This window comes from Prionailurus viverrinus, chromosome A2 (assembly GCF_022837055.1).
Source record: "Prionailurus viverrinus isolate Anna chromosome A2, UM_Priviv_1.0, whole genome shotgun sequence".
NCBI classification, from domain to species: domain Eukaryota; kingdom Metazoa; phylum Chordata; class Mammalia; order Carnivora; family Felidae; genus Prionailurus; species Prionailurus viverrinus.
Genome location: NC_062562.1, coordinates 68,617,211 through 68,632,626, shown reverse-complemented (window position 1 = coordinate 68,632,626; position 15,416 = coordinate 68,617,211).

Below are 15,416 nucleotides of genomic sequence, written 5' to 3'. Positions count from 1 at the left end.
TACCTTCTACTCACCTATTCTTTAAGGTGCTACCACATGTCCCAATAACGATAAAAATAGTAAAATAAATAACAGGAAGGGTCACTGGCTCTTCTGTTCAACCATTCCTTAATAATATACCACCACACATGTTGGGCTCCTGTGGAAAGGAGTGTCTCCGTGACCACTGTCCTCCTTCTCAGGATCTGGAGCTGTAGGTTTGGGCTGGGGTATGATTTTCAACTCCACGAGGGGCGACTGGCAGACACACACCCTGGGGGCCCGGCTCCTAGCTGCTTCTCCCACAGCAGCAGCGACATCCTGCCTCTGTCATATTTTCCATCCCATATTCTGTTATTCCCTCATCCCTAGACCCTGTCTTCCCTCTCATTAATGTCAAGATTATAATGAGTATAAACTAATCAACTATTTTGTTTACATTACTATCTGAGAACAAAAGCTGACAGGATCATCCTACTGAAAGAGTCCTATTATCAATCTCCATGTATAACCTGAGTTGAAAATGACAAGATAAAACTTTATTCTTTCTTAGAGTTTAGTAATTGAAATTACCGGAAACTGAGTGCCGAGTCTAAATGAAGCGACACTTATTAAGAAGAGGTAATTGAAACCAGGACACTCAAGGATGCTTATCAAATATGTTAGAACCTCATTAATTCAGTTCCTTCATATGAAAAAAAATCCTACAGGGCTCTTAATTATTAATATGTTCAAATATTATTTTTCCCCAAATTAGTCATGATTGAGAGGAAACCTACTTAAAGCAAAATCTATTTAAAATATTCAAACTTAAACATTTATTAGAAGGCTCTTAACTTCGAAGAATAGAAATTAATTATATATGTTAAAAGTTCTTGATACTTATACAATATTTATGAGGTCTAAACAATGAGATGTATGTCTTCATGAGTTATCTGATTTCATTCACTAGGTACTTCCCACATTTTACTTCTAGTAATATATTTTATATTTGAAATTACTAGACTGACTTTGAAGTCACCTCCTAAAATATACTTGATTTTTAAATACTTTATCTCGGGGCGCCTGGGTGGCTCAGTCGGTTAAGCGGCCGACTTCGGCTCAGGTCACGATCTTGCGGCCAGTGAGTTCGAGCCCCGCGTCGGGCTCTGTGCTGACAGCTCAGAGCCTGGAGCCTGTTTCAGATTCTGTGTCTCCCTCTCTCTCTGCCCCTCCCTTGTTCATGCTCTGTCTCTCTCTGTCTCAAAAATAAATAAATGTTAATAAATAAATAAATAAATAAATACTTTCTCTCCTTCTGCCTAAAACTCAACTTCTTCTCTTGTTCCTACCTGCTCTCCTTACTGAGTTTTCTGTCTCGGTGTGTGGCCGCTCCTATCCTTCAGTCACTAAAGGCAGAAACAGGCTTTCATGGGTCACTTCATCTCACTTCTGTAATAATCCAATCCCTAGTTCAATAAATTCTGCTGCCAGCTAACTGCAGATTGTGCCTGAATTTGTGCCCCCGTCAAGTCTAATTGTAATTCTTCCAGTATCCCTTTGATGTGTTTCTACATGCCACTAGGATTTTTTCTTTTCCTTTTTGCTCACCACATGTATTTATTCACCTGATACATTTTATCAATTGATAGGACATGATACAGCCCTGCTTACTGAGTTAAAAAAAACTCAGTAAGTTCTCCCAATTGCCCCCGATTATATAAACCAAATTCCTTAGCATGCCATCTAGAATTCTTCATCGTTAGGTCCTGTTTTACACTGTACTTTTCTATTCTGATGTCTCCTGCATTCTGTCTTTCTGTCTTTTGGACTCTCTGCTTTTCCTAATTATATCTGGTCACCTCAAAGCTTTGCAAGTGCTTGTCCATTTTTAATGACTTTCTCTCATTTGCAAACTCTTTGTCATCTTTTAATAAACAACTCAACCATGACCTCCTCTTAGAGGTTTTTCTTATATCTCCCCCCACCCCCCATCTCCCCTCTCCCCCCCCTCCGCCAGACATGTTAATGGGGTCTAACTCTTTTATAGCAAGAATATGTAATCCTGGTCTTTTTTTTTTTTAATACTTTGATGGTGTTTCTCATTCTTAACACTATTCTCTAAGCAGGATGAAGACAATGTTGAACACATAATTCTTGCAATTAAAGAAGAGTTTTGAGAGGGGTGCTCAGACTGGCCCATGAGAAGAAGCAGAACCATCTTCAAGTGCTTGACAATGGTATCAATTGAAAAGAAAAGTAACTGGTATATGTAGCCTCAGAGATTTGAAGAGGACTGATGGGGTGACGTTACAGAAAGGTAAGTTATTCACTCGCTCCTGCATGTACGTAACTCGTAAATAATATTGGCCACTGAATAGTGACTTTAAACCTTTCATGTATATTACATATGCAATGCCAGCAGGACATGTCTGTCAGCTGAAGTCATTAATGATGTATCTAAGGAAAGGATATGTCAATAAAAACTAAAGTCATTAAGTCATGGAGGACTGACAGAGAGACAATTCCAGAGGCAAAAGTTCATCATGCTTTTCTAAACCCTTTACGGGAAAAAAAAAGTCCCTTCCCAGATTAAATAATATATTCAGTCAGCCTTGCAGTAGGAATTTTGTTTAGAGAGGTGTACAAAACTATCCGAGACTAATAATATTAACTTTTTATCATCATATAATGTAGCTCCCATTGTCGAGGCTGTTTATAGTACAACCTCATTAAAATTTACTTTATTTTGGGGAGAGTCTGTATTAGTTGAATTGACACAAAGATCTAGTTTGCCTTGCAATTACAATTTGAATTTTTTTTTTTAATTTTTTTTTTCAATGTTTATTTATTTTTGGGACAGAGAGAGACAGAGCATGAACGGGGGAGGGGCAGAGAGAGAGGGAGACACAGAATCGGAAACAGGCTCCAGGCTCTGAGCCGTCAGCCCAGAGCCCGACGCGGGGCTCGAACTCACGGACCGCGAGATCGTGACCTGGCTGAAGTCGGACGCTTAACCGACTACGCCACCCAGGCGCCCCACAATTTGAATTTTAAATTACAAATTGGCTCTGCCAATCAGTCTTCTGTGACTTGGTTAGTATGAGTAAGCATCTGGAAATCTTATCAACTCTCGAACACAGGTAAAATTAATTTTATGAGTAAGGAAAGAGAAGAGGAAAACCATGAACAGTAGAAGTTTCACAGAAAAAGATGGTGTCAGGATAGCAAGGATAGCCAGGCAGCTTTAGAAGTCACCCTTTTGTCTTTTCATATCCTTTACACAGAAGGAGAAACATTTGAATTTTACCAACAAGGTAATGGAAACTGAGAGGGAAGTGAGAAATGCCAACAGTGCCATCCACTGTTATACTCCATCTGTGATAGATGTCAGGTCATTTGCAGAGTTCCCATGTAGCTCATAAATACAGATGGCAAAGGAGGGGCACCTATGTGGCTCAGTCCGTTAAGCGTCTGACTCTTGGTTTCAGCTCAGGTCATGATCTCATGGTTCGTGGGTTCAAGGCCCTTAGCGGGTTCTGCACTGACAGCATGGAGCCTGCTTGGGATTCTCTCTCTCCCTCTCTCTCTCTCTCTCTCTGCCCCTTCCCTGCTTGTGCTCTCTCTCTCTCAAAAAATAAATAAATAAAATAAAATAAAATAAAAAGAAATAAAGATGCAAAGGAAAGGTGGAGGGACTCTCAGCACTCAGAAGCTTTAGATAGGACATTCATCAAAGAAAAAAAAGAAATAATTTACAAGAGTAGTCTTTCTTAACCATAGTACGTTGGTTAGCAGATCATTGAATTTCTTACCTGAATGTGTAGTATTATTGTTTCTTGTAAAAGAAAACTTGCAGTCACATAGGACACATTTTGTTTTTTTTTTAATTTGGTGTCCTCAAAAATTTAGAAGAAATTCCACAGGGATATTCTTTAGAATTTTAGAATAAACCCATTCTTTTAATATGAAAAAAAATCCCATTTGCCTTATGAAATTATTATGATACTCTCAGACCTGCAATATATAAATACATGTAAACTTTTTGACTACCTGTCATCCACCAGAGATAATTTATTTCTGCACACTTCAAGCATAACTCAGTCCCAGCTACACCTTTTCTGTCTCTATTTTACTATTTCTCCCACAGTCCTGGTACTGTAATGTAAAGTAGTTTAATAACTTTTAGTGTAGGAGCTGAGGGCAGGTCGACCCCAAGATGGGCCACTTTAGCATGAAGACTATTCTGAGTGAAGGCAACTGAGACCCTATGGGCTCAAGAGAAACTTTTGCCTCTCTTTCAACTACAGAGGAGAATATAAATTGGGGGCCTTTCCCAGAATAAGGGTTACTAGCAAAGATGAATTTTATCTGAGTGACCCATCTATATGGCAGGGCAAACTTTTAATTACCAAACATCTGCTCTTTTTTTTTTTTATCACCCTGTGAAGTAGATACCTTCCCTCTGAAGTCCCAGACCTCTGCCCCTTTCTCCTTACTCCAGGGTGACATATACGCCTCATTTTGCTTGACTGCCTTTGGAATTTCCAGGTCTGTGTGGATTCCCTGTGGGTATGCTACTAAATTTGATGTTCTTCTGTTAATCGGTCTCTGGTTAATTCAAATCTTAGTCCAGCTAAAAGGACCTCGAAGGGGGCAAGGAAAGCTTGCTCCCTGACAGTTGACTTCGTTGGCAGGATACTTTTACACTGCTCGCCCCAGACACTGAAGCTGCAGTGAGACCTCCTTGGGACATCTGACCTACAGCCACAGAAGGTGAGATTACTTACCGTTTCAGCCTCCCCGGAATCGCCCTCTGCAGAGTCTGATGGAAGGGGAGTTGTGACAGTCCTCTTTCTCTCTAAGTTTAAATTAGTGGAAGAATTTGTGAAACTAGTTCCTTGGACTAAGCGACTCTTTAGTTAAATTTGGTAGAGTACTCTGGTTACTGATCCGTTTCGTCCCATAGATGGTTTTTGTTTTCTTTCGTCTGTCTCTCATGGTGTTTGTCATCTGTTGCTAAGGCACATTTTGGAAGCCCAAACCACAAAATTGCTGCACACAGGTCGGACATTTAAAAGCTGTTAGAGTGTTCACTACCTCAGGAAGCCTCCTGCGGCAGGATAAGTTGGTCTTAGAACTGGTTAGATTGACACTAGGTCCCCTGCCGACCTCAAGAAAACTTCCATGTAGTGAGGTGAACAGTAAAAAAAAAAAACACAACACATAGCTTCCAACCCCATGGCACACCCTTCCTAGGTATTAGTTTGGCTTTGAGACACACAGAGCTTAGGTAAGATTTTTTTCTTTCATTTTGTCTATGTCCTTACAGCTTGGCTTTGTGACCAGTGAGAGTGTTTGGTCCCCAGTATCTGGAGGATGCACTTACCAGGGTGCAGCTTGGTGGCCAGTCCAATAGAAGAGGGTTTGAGTCTCTCTCTCTCTATCTTCTTGTCTGGCTGTGCCTGCTCTCCAGGTTGTTCTTAGAGGTCCCAGCCCATAGGAACGTTTGTCATCTCAACCTTCATTGCTTGTTTGTGCTGGAAAGTCCCAGTGTTGTAGATTAGTGGGTCTATGACTGAAGGCATCTCAGTTTTCATGGGAGACCAGAGACACTGTTCTCACTACACTGTCCTTACTGTTTGTACAATGAAGTCTGTTGCTTTCTTAGACAAATTCTTTGAGCAACTTTGGATCGTGGGGCTGCATCATTTATGCCCTCTCTGGATGCCTCTTGCATTGGTTAAATCATTAAAAGACAATTATTGGTTTGCAATGCTATTAATAGATCCTACTCATCAATTGCCAGATGATGGATTATTTAAATTGACTATATAATATATATATGATATGTAATATCACATGTATAAGAGTTCACAATAGTCATATTATTATAGTAGCTAGCCTTAGGTATTCCTTTAATAAGATAAAAGAACAGAAATTAGACATAAGACAATAAATATCCCCATTCAATGTAAATTACCTTTCTTTCATTCTTTCTTTGAATTTCCTTTCCTGAAATCTAGGCTCATCTGCCTGTTTTAACTTCCCTTTTCTTACAAGATTTACAGAGATCCCTCTGGCCTTATCTCCAGGTTCAAAGTATACAGATTTCTCATATAAATGCTGAACACCAGAAAATGAATTTAGCAAGAGCACCTGAGACTGATAATAAATTGCCTGATGTTCAAATGTTGGGGGTTCAGAGAAAATGTTCAAGAAAGAATTCTTGAGACATCTTCAAGTGCAAAAAGGTGGTTTTATTAAAGCACGGGGACAGGACCCATGGGCAGAAAGAGCTGCACTGGGGTTGTGAGGAGTGGCTGATCATATACTCTCAAGTTGGGAGGAAATTACTCTCAAGTTGGGAGGAAATTAGGGATAGCATAAGTCTCTAAAGAATTTTGGAAGCAAGTTTTCCAGTACCTTGAGGGGCTAACTGTTGTTAGGAAAAAGTCCTTTATTACTATCTAGTAAAACCTTAGTCATGGGACTCTTCAGATATATATCAGTGGGCCGTATGTTTGGAGGATGATTGATAACATATATCTTGGGGGGGTGGAGATTAAGAAAGTTTCCAAAGGAATTTCTGTTTATTAAAGAAGATTACAAGATCCTGGAGGTCAGGATAATGTTAAGCTAAGATTGCCTTTTGCCCTTAGCAAAGTATTAACACTGAGGCAGTTGGGTTCCTAGAGGAAGGTCACTCTACCTGTCTCAAGGACTTGTCAGTGGGCCGGAAGCTCTAAGAAAATTTATTTTTTTTCCCTTTTGCCTCCGTTCCCCACATTATCCCCCCACTCCCCACCGCCGAACAATTTTGAACCTTTAATCTTTAAGGTTGCTGGCGGTGGAAGGTCTTATCTTCTGTAATTTCTTCCTGTGGAATAGGGGCGTAGAGATGTTCCTACCTATGTGTCGACATTGGCCAGTTGGGAACTTACGTATATAGGAGTTACAAAAGGCAGAGGCAGCTGCATGCAAGGGAGACAGCATGTATGGGTCTTCCCAAGTGGAAAAGATCGTCTGTGGGCTTGAAGTTATAGCAGTGAAGGACCCTCCACACCAGGTGGAGAGACATGGGAGAAATCAGCAAAACACCATTAGGATAACAAAAAGAAAAAGAAGCCCAAATAACAGTCCTTTGATATTTGACAAAAACCCACTTCCAGTCCAGGAGTTTAACTGATCATTAAAGGAAAGAGAGGGGTCACTTGAAAGTGTCAGTTTGACTATTCATGTCAGTTGGAAACCCAGAAATATTTTTGTGATAATCTGGTTTGCATCCACAGCGTTTTGTTTTTGTGAGGGCACAAGTTCCACCTTGTGCAAGACTTAAAACCTTTAATGCCATTCTACTTTGTAAAACTGCTTTATGCATTTGTGTTACTTCAGTATTTAATAAGGAAATGCTATTTTGAATGTCATTAGGGCTCTGACTAATGTCAGAGCTTCCATGTGCCAGACAACATCCTTCAGTCCTAAAGGGGGAACAAAGGTGGATGCTAGGTAGTCATACAAATAAAACACAGAACGTGTCCACTGTTGTTTTAAATTTGGAAGGTTGGCTGAGTTGGTAATGGTTTTAATAATATGTCTGTGCATCCAGGCCAAACCCAGGGTGCAGCGACCTTCCAGCCTGGGGGAGGCCATAACCACAAGTTACAGCAGCATAGCCATTGGGTCCCATTAGGAGCCAGACATCTAATTATGGGCCTCCTTGAACTGCAGTCAGGATATGAAAGGCCACTTGGTTTTGGAGGGCTACCTTTTGAATTTGTGGGTGACTATGAGTTGGATTTGGTTAAGAATGACTGTTGTATGCTTGGCTAAAGCCTCTCTTTGCAATTTTACATCAGTAGAGGTGGCTCCAAGGACAAATATGACTAAAGGATAGAACATTCAAGAAGCCCTCTTTGTTTGATGTCTAACCTTAATGATATCCTAATTATGAGGAATCACTGGATGAGAAGAGACTTGTCTCAGGAGATAAGGGCATCCCTAAGTGTATTATCCAATCCAATCATAAGGAAAGTGGGATCATCTATTATCTCCACAAGTCCATAGTTAACCCCATGGATAGGGGTATGCTCTGGCTTGTAAGAGCAATTTTGTCAACCCAGCCACACAGAATTGATCAAGGTGATAGCTGAGTTATGCAATTGTGGAAGAATTCATCCCATGTTCCTGCTGTTCAAATGATCATATGCCCATGCAGTCCCATTATTATCCCCACAGAAAAACAGACACGAGGATTGTGTATACGTGAGCTATTGTGGCAATTTCTCTGAAGTTTACCTCAAGTTGTCTAGCTTAGGCAAACAACATTCAGAGACAATCAGAACTAGTACACATCTGCAAAGATGTGTTTCTGAAACATAATTTTTCTCTCTAAAATCACCCTTGTTTCCAGAGTGAGCCAAATTGAGACTAATTCGTTTGCAAAACAAGTTTGATGTTAATAAACTTGGCCTAATTATTTACATAAGCTTGGCAAGAATAGCAACTGGCCACACAGATCTTTTAAAAACCTCTTTGCTGGAACTTTTAAAAGTTCCAGTTACATTGAACTTTTAGTAGCCTCTCTAGGCCCGAAACTAAGCCAAGTCCTTGCCATCAGACATGTGTGCAATACCTACAGATTTGGGAGAATTCTTCTTCACGAGGTCCACAAAGTATCCAGAGTTTCCTGCACCTGCCAGGTGCTGCTGGGAATTCTGTAAGCAGGGTATTGTACCAACATTTCTAAGGAGACTTATGGCTCCATGTTTCATAAAGGCAGCCTCAATTCCTTGAAGCCATCTGGTCGTATCTGAGTCCATGCATGTTCTCTCTCAAAATATGACAATCCACTCAAAGCCTTGGTAAAATAACCAATGTTTCGAATGGTGTCCCGTTACAGGGAGAACAGATTCTTATTGATTTATGCAAATGATTATTATGGCCATGGAAGAAAGAATACTCACTGTGACTTTTTGAATTTGAGAGAGTTCAGGTGGAGAGAAAAGTTAAATGCCTTTATTTGTTCACAAAGGAATATTTTATCACATTTCTGTAAGTCATAGATACCTTAAGAGAAAGTTTCCTTAATCTGGAAGAGCAGACGTTAGAGAACCGGCAATGTTTCAAACAAGACTCACAAAATTATAATCATCTTCAGTTCATTTAGTCCCATGTTACTAATTCTTGTTCAGTTTGAATGAGGCTTTTTAATTCTGAAAATTCTTATCCATTTCAGTTTTATGATCTTAAAGATATCAAATACCTGTATTTGTCTTGAAAGTCCTTTTTATGAATCTCCTCGAAGGTGAACTCTGCTTTGTAAGAGCATCAGAATTTATAAATGACAAAAAAAAAAAACCCTCAAAAATGGGAATTGTTAATGATCTGATATGGGAGTTCATTATGATGCAACTGACAAGGAAATTTGGTTATTTCTGTGACACAGAACACTTCAAAAATCAGAATATTGAGTGATGCCCTTATACCAGAAGGGAACACATCAAATAAACAAGCCTAGTTAGTCAAAGAGACTTAATTTGTGATTTAAATCTGGGGGAAGTTTGTTAAAACCTTAGAAAGTTAAAGCACATGCCTAAATAGGATTATAGATTATCGACCACCTGCTAAAGACAAAACAAAACTGGTTTTTCTGGGAAGACAAAGAAAAGAGAAAACAGCTTTGTTTACATTCTCTTATCAAGAGCAGACCAACAATTCAAGAAAAGTTTTCTTTTTAACAGAGAGAAAGCAGAATTTCAATCTTATACAAGTGTACTTTTAAAATCCATTCATTACAACCTTAGTCCATCTTGACCACAGATAAAATTCCTTTCCAAAGATTTCTCTTCACAAACCTTCTACAACTTTTTTTTTGTGTTCAGATTTTGTCTCAAGCCATTTCTCTCCAAACACCCAGTCTCACTTAGGACAAAATTACTTTCTTTTACCTTCAACAAAAATGTGTTTCTATCCCTTGGATCTTTCTTACACATACAGAGTTGCTTCCCTTATTTCCAACAATCTAATTCACATTTAGCAGAATTTTAACTCTCAACAACCTTAGTCTCCAGTGAAAATTAAGTAGTAACCAATTGTGAACTGTTACACCAGAATTCTTTAAATGGCGAATTTATGAACCAATTAAACACAAAGCAAGTTTTTCAACAGGCCCAAATATCCTTGGTTTCTCTGCAATAAGAAGTCAAAAACACAAAGGTTACCAAAAGACTGTGAAAGCTATCTTAACAATTACCCATGAAAACTTTGAGACAGACAAAATTAACCATCATTTTAAGTGACCTTTTTGGTAAAAAAAAAAAAAAAAATTGCATCAGAGATAACATGAGCTTATTTGACCTTTAGTAAACCTCGGTTATAAAAGTTTCATATTTAGTGCTGATAAATCTAAAGCCATGTCTATTTTAATTAAACCAACAAACTAAAGTAGTTTAAATACTGAATTATGTTCCACTGGTTCCAATCAAAAGTCAATCAATTTGGTCTCTGTGGTCAACTTTTACCTGGTACACCGGTGGGGAAATCTGAAGTGGGCACTGTTAAGTCTGAGGGGGTGCTCTTCACTGCTTGACAGCGAGGGTAGTAGGAGGAGCCAATGGTGCCAGAAGCACAGAGGATGGTATAGAAGCCAGTTATGCTGGCTGTAGCCAATGTGGTGCAGAAACAGGAGGAGGGCATGCAGAAAAGGCAACGTGCACCAGAAGGCAGAGAAAAAGGGTTCCTGGTTCTAAATCTCATCAGCGTGGACAGATAAGCAGATACCACGTGTTTATCTTTGTGTTTTGTTTTCCCACCAAAATGGAAACATGCAGTCCATGTTAGGCCAAAGAAGACAGGAAACTTCCCAAAAGAAAGGTAGTTTTTGGCAGATGCTTGGCAATATGCCTTAAAGTTCCCATCCCGAGGTAGGCTAACCACAGTTGGCTCCAATTAGAGCCATTATAGTCCAGGAAATGAATGAAGGAGAAGCCCCCACATCTATTAGGAGGAGGAAAAATGAGAGAGGAGCAGTGTCCCTTTTATTAGGGATGGCTCATGATTCCTCCAGCAATTTGGTTCTATCAGGAATAGGCTAATTAGATAATTATCATCCAATATATCAGGAGGGAGTTTACTGGCCTGGTTAAGTGACCAAACATGTTCTGCAAGAAACTGTTAGGTCCAGGTCCTAATTTAGAGCCCTGAAGCCCTGGACCTAGGGTAACTCTGTTCATTTGTCCTGTTTCCTGCAAAACAGATCTAACTGATAGATCATACTGGGGCCATGCAGTGCTACAGGAGAGCAGTCCTTTCTTAAATTTTGCAATCCAAATTGTTTCTAGTGTATTAAAAGGCATTCCAAGGGAAAGTCCTGGGGAACTGAAGACAGAAGGTCCATTACCAAAAATTCCCCCTGACTCCTGGACAGCATCCCATACAGGATATGTTAGAGGGTCCAGGTGTTAAAAGTCACTGGAAGGATCCCTCAAATGAAATCGCTATTGATCACCATTCTGCCCTAAAAGGCCCCACAGGAAGAATGCCAGCCCCCCACCTCCGCCTTCCCCATTGTATCCTAGATTACAGATGGGTGCCTGGTGAATGGACCGAAACATCATGATACCTTGCTGTGAAGGCCATGCTCTTTTTAACCCAGTGAAAACACTACAAAAGCTTTGCAAGGGCAAATTACCCAGTTTTGTAATTTAAGTCGTTAATAGAGGACATTGGTGGAAAACAGCATGGAAAGAAATCCATAATGGTCTAAGAGACATTCCAACACATGTAGTCTTTACTGTCAGTTTCCTTAGGAAATGGTCCCCAGTTGGCTTTTAATTCAACTGGATACTAGTTTCAGCGACTCTGAGTGAAGTCTTGTTGTCAGAAGTGGGTAGACCAGAGATGTGAAGGGGATAACATAAGACCAATGAAGGTAACTCACACTGAAGTCTTAAAGATCAGCAGCCATCCTGGTAATGTAGGTGGCTGTCTTGGGCCCAAGACAGATAGCTTGTATAAGGGCAGGAATAAAGAGAGGGCATCAAGTTTCCGGGTCTTATTACCCTTCTGGGGTAATGGTGCGAACTTCACAAAACTCAGCTTTTCTCCGCCCTGTAGAGTAGTTACGGGCTAGAGGTTTCTTGCCTAAGCAATCGACATGAAAGTGTCCCAGTAAGATCATAATCCTTGAAAAGCTTCTGAAATGAAAATAGAAGGAGAGAAGAGAAAATGCTCACCAGGTTTGAGCTGAGGCTCAGTGTCCATATGAAAAGACTTGAGGCCCCACGTAAGAGCCTCAAATGATGTGGTAAGTGTTGGGGTTCAGAGCTGATTGCCGAGAAAGAATTCTTGAGACATCTTCAGTGCAAAAAGATGGTTTTATTAAAGCACAAGGACAGGACCCATGGGCAGAAAGAGCTGTACTGGGGTTGTGAGGAGTTGCTGAATATATACTCTCAAATTGGGAGGGGGTTAGAAAGACCATAAGTTTCTAAGGAATTTTGGAAGCAAGGTTTCTAGGACCTTGAGGGGCTAGCTGTTGTTAGGAAAAGGTCATTTATTACCGTCTAGTAAAACCTCAGTCACGAGACCTTTCAGATGTATATCAGTGGGCCATATGCTTGGAGGATGATTGTTAACATACATCTTGCCGGGTAGAGAGAAAGGAAGTTTCCACAGAAATTTCTATATGTTTAAACTAGACTCGCAGGATCCTGGAGGTCAGGATAATGTTAAGCGAATGTTGCCTTTTGCCGTTAGCAAAGTATTAACACTGAGGCAGTTGAGTTCCTAGAGGAAGGTCACTCTGGCTGTCTCAAGGCCTTGTCAGTGGGTTGTGAGTTAGAAGGAGGTTTAATTTTTTCCTTCTGCCTTTGTTCCCCACAATACTCCTACCTTCTCAGGGCTTTATAAACAGGCTCTGCTAGCCTCAGGCATTCTTATACAATGTCCTTTGTAAGTTTATCTCAGACCCCATCCCCCACAAGAAACAAATCTCTTCTCTCTGGACAGTAGCAGATTTTTTTTTTTTTTTTTTTTTTTTGCCTATTTATTTATTTATTTATTTTAATGTTTATTTATTTTTGAGAGACAGAGAGAGACAGAGCACGAGCCAAGGAGGGGCAGAGAGAGGGAGACACAAAATAGGAAGTGGGGTCCAGGTTCTGAGCTGTCAGCACGGAGCCTGACGCGGGGCACGAACCCACAAACAGTGAGATTATGACCTGAGCCAGAGGCTTAACTGATTGAGTCACCCAGATGCCTCAGCAGCAAATCTTAAATTACAAAGCTCTTCCACCTCTGCTCAAAAGATCCTTCTGAACTTAGAGAGTAATTAGAAATATTATCTCACTATTTTCACAATCCCCTTCTGAGGAAATAGATGACCAGAATTTCTCCTAGGTCCTCCTACAAATAGTTTATAAAAGGCCAATATCCAGGTGCTAATAGAAGCCAACTTTGAATTCTGTACCCAGGAAGAAAGCTTTTGTTAAAATGTGGTATATTAGTTTATAAAAGCATAAATCGTTGGGTCCCCACTTTAGTTGAAATTCTCCCTGATACAAAGAAGTAAATTTATTAAAAAGATGAGTCAATCCATTGAAATTGAAGCTGTAATCCAGGCGTTTGAGGAACTAGAAACAACAACTGTCCTTATCTTACAAATGTCTACAAAAACAGAAATACAACTCTAGAAACAAAGTCCACTTATCTTGATCATTCTCCACAACTTGCCTACTCCTCTGAAAATGTTTGTGGCTATTGCTAAAAAAAATAATAACAAATAAATATAAATAAATAAATAAATAAATAAATAATGAGATAGCGAAACAAAATTGTTTTGTCCTTTAAATAAAAAGTAAATTTTAAATAGCAATCACTCTGAAACTTTAGGAAAAAAAAATGTTTACATTATTTCTCTTTCCATTGAAATTATAAATCTTATGATGTTTTTGAAATATAACATAAGCCCACAGTCTCCTGATACTGGAAAAAAAGTATATATATATAGAGAGAGAAGAAAAATACATAGATAAGATATATATATATATATATATATATAGAGAGAGAGAGAGAGAGAGAGAGAGGAGAAGAGGGAGAGAGGGAGAGGCAGAGAGAGAAAGGAGAGAGGGAAAGAGAGAGAAAGGGAGAGAGCAAGAAGAGAGAGAGAGGAGGAGAGGGAGAGGCAGAGAGAGACAGAAGAGAGAGAAAGAAAGAGAGAGAGAGACCTTTTAAAAAATTCAAACTTCTAAAAATGCTCTCATGACCAGACGATAGCATCTCTGCTAACACGCTGATATACTCAATATACATCCACTTTGAAAAAAATTAAAAAAAGAAATCTTACTTTCTCTGTGCCTTTGTGATATAAATTTTCTACTCCCATCTTCTCTAAGACCTCAAAGCCATTTTTTTGTCATGCAAATACCCACTTTCTGGGCATTCTTATATATTCATATATATGCATATGTATTCACATATATATTCTTATATTTTTGTATTCTTATATATTAATTAATTAATTAATTAAATAGAAGTGTTTAGAAATTGGGCCAGTAGTATCCTCTCCACAAATATTAGTTTACATCTTGCCTGTGTATTGTGTGTGTGTATCTCCATGTATGCTGTAAATATGAAATGCTCTCTTTATTTCTGAATGTCATTGCTAAAATTAATTTGTAACAGAGCTCTATTTAATTGTTGTGAAAGGAATCACCTGTTTGGATTAGGCATCTTAAACCCAGAAAGATAAACACTAACCCAAATGTTTTTCAAGCTCATGTGATCTGGAAAAATATACAGTATTAAAACTCATTTAAGGTTGTTGGTTTAATTAAAGTAGACATGTCTTTAGAGCTATCAACATTAAATATAAAACTTTTATTCTGCTTGTGTTTAAAAGCCAAATAAATTCATGGCATTTATTTTGCAAAAATTTGTCAGAAAGGAAAAAAAAAAACCTTGGAAAAAATGGTTGACTTTAATGCCTCATGAAGTTTTGTGGGTAGAGTGGGCATAATTGTTAAGAATAAGTAAGTTAAATATATGTAAGTAAAATAAAATTTTGTAGGTAAGCTTTCGAATAGCCTTTAAAATCTTTGGTAATCAATAATCTAAAATTTTAAAGTTTTGTTAAGTTAAATGATGAATAAAATTAAATTTATTGATTATTTAGGTCCTTTCCAAATAAAATAATGAAACACTAAGTACTGAACATGGTTTATAGCTACTTGTCATATTACAGAGAAACTAAAGATAAATTTGGGTCTATTAGTAAACAGTTTATGCTTTTTAAAAAGATTGCACTATGGAAAAATATATGTTTTTGAAAATTGTGAAATATATTCATAAATTTGTCAATCTAAAGAATTCTTGTATAACAGACAGTTCACAATTCCTTACTACTTAGTTTTCACTAGAAACTAAAGTTTCTAAGCATTCAGAATTCTAATAAATGT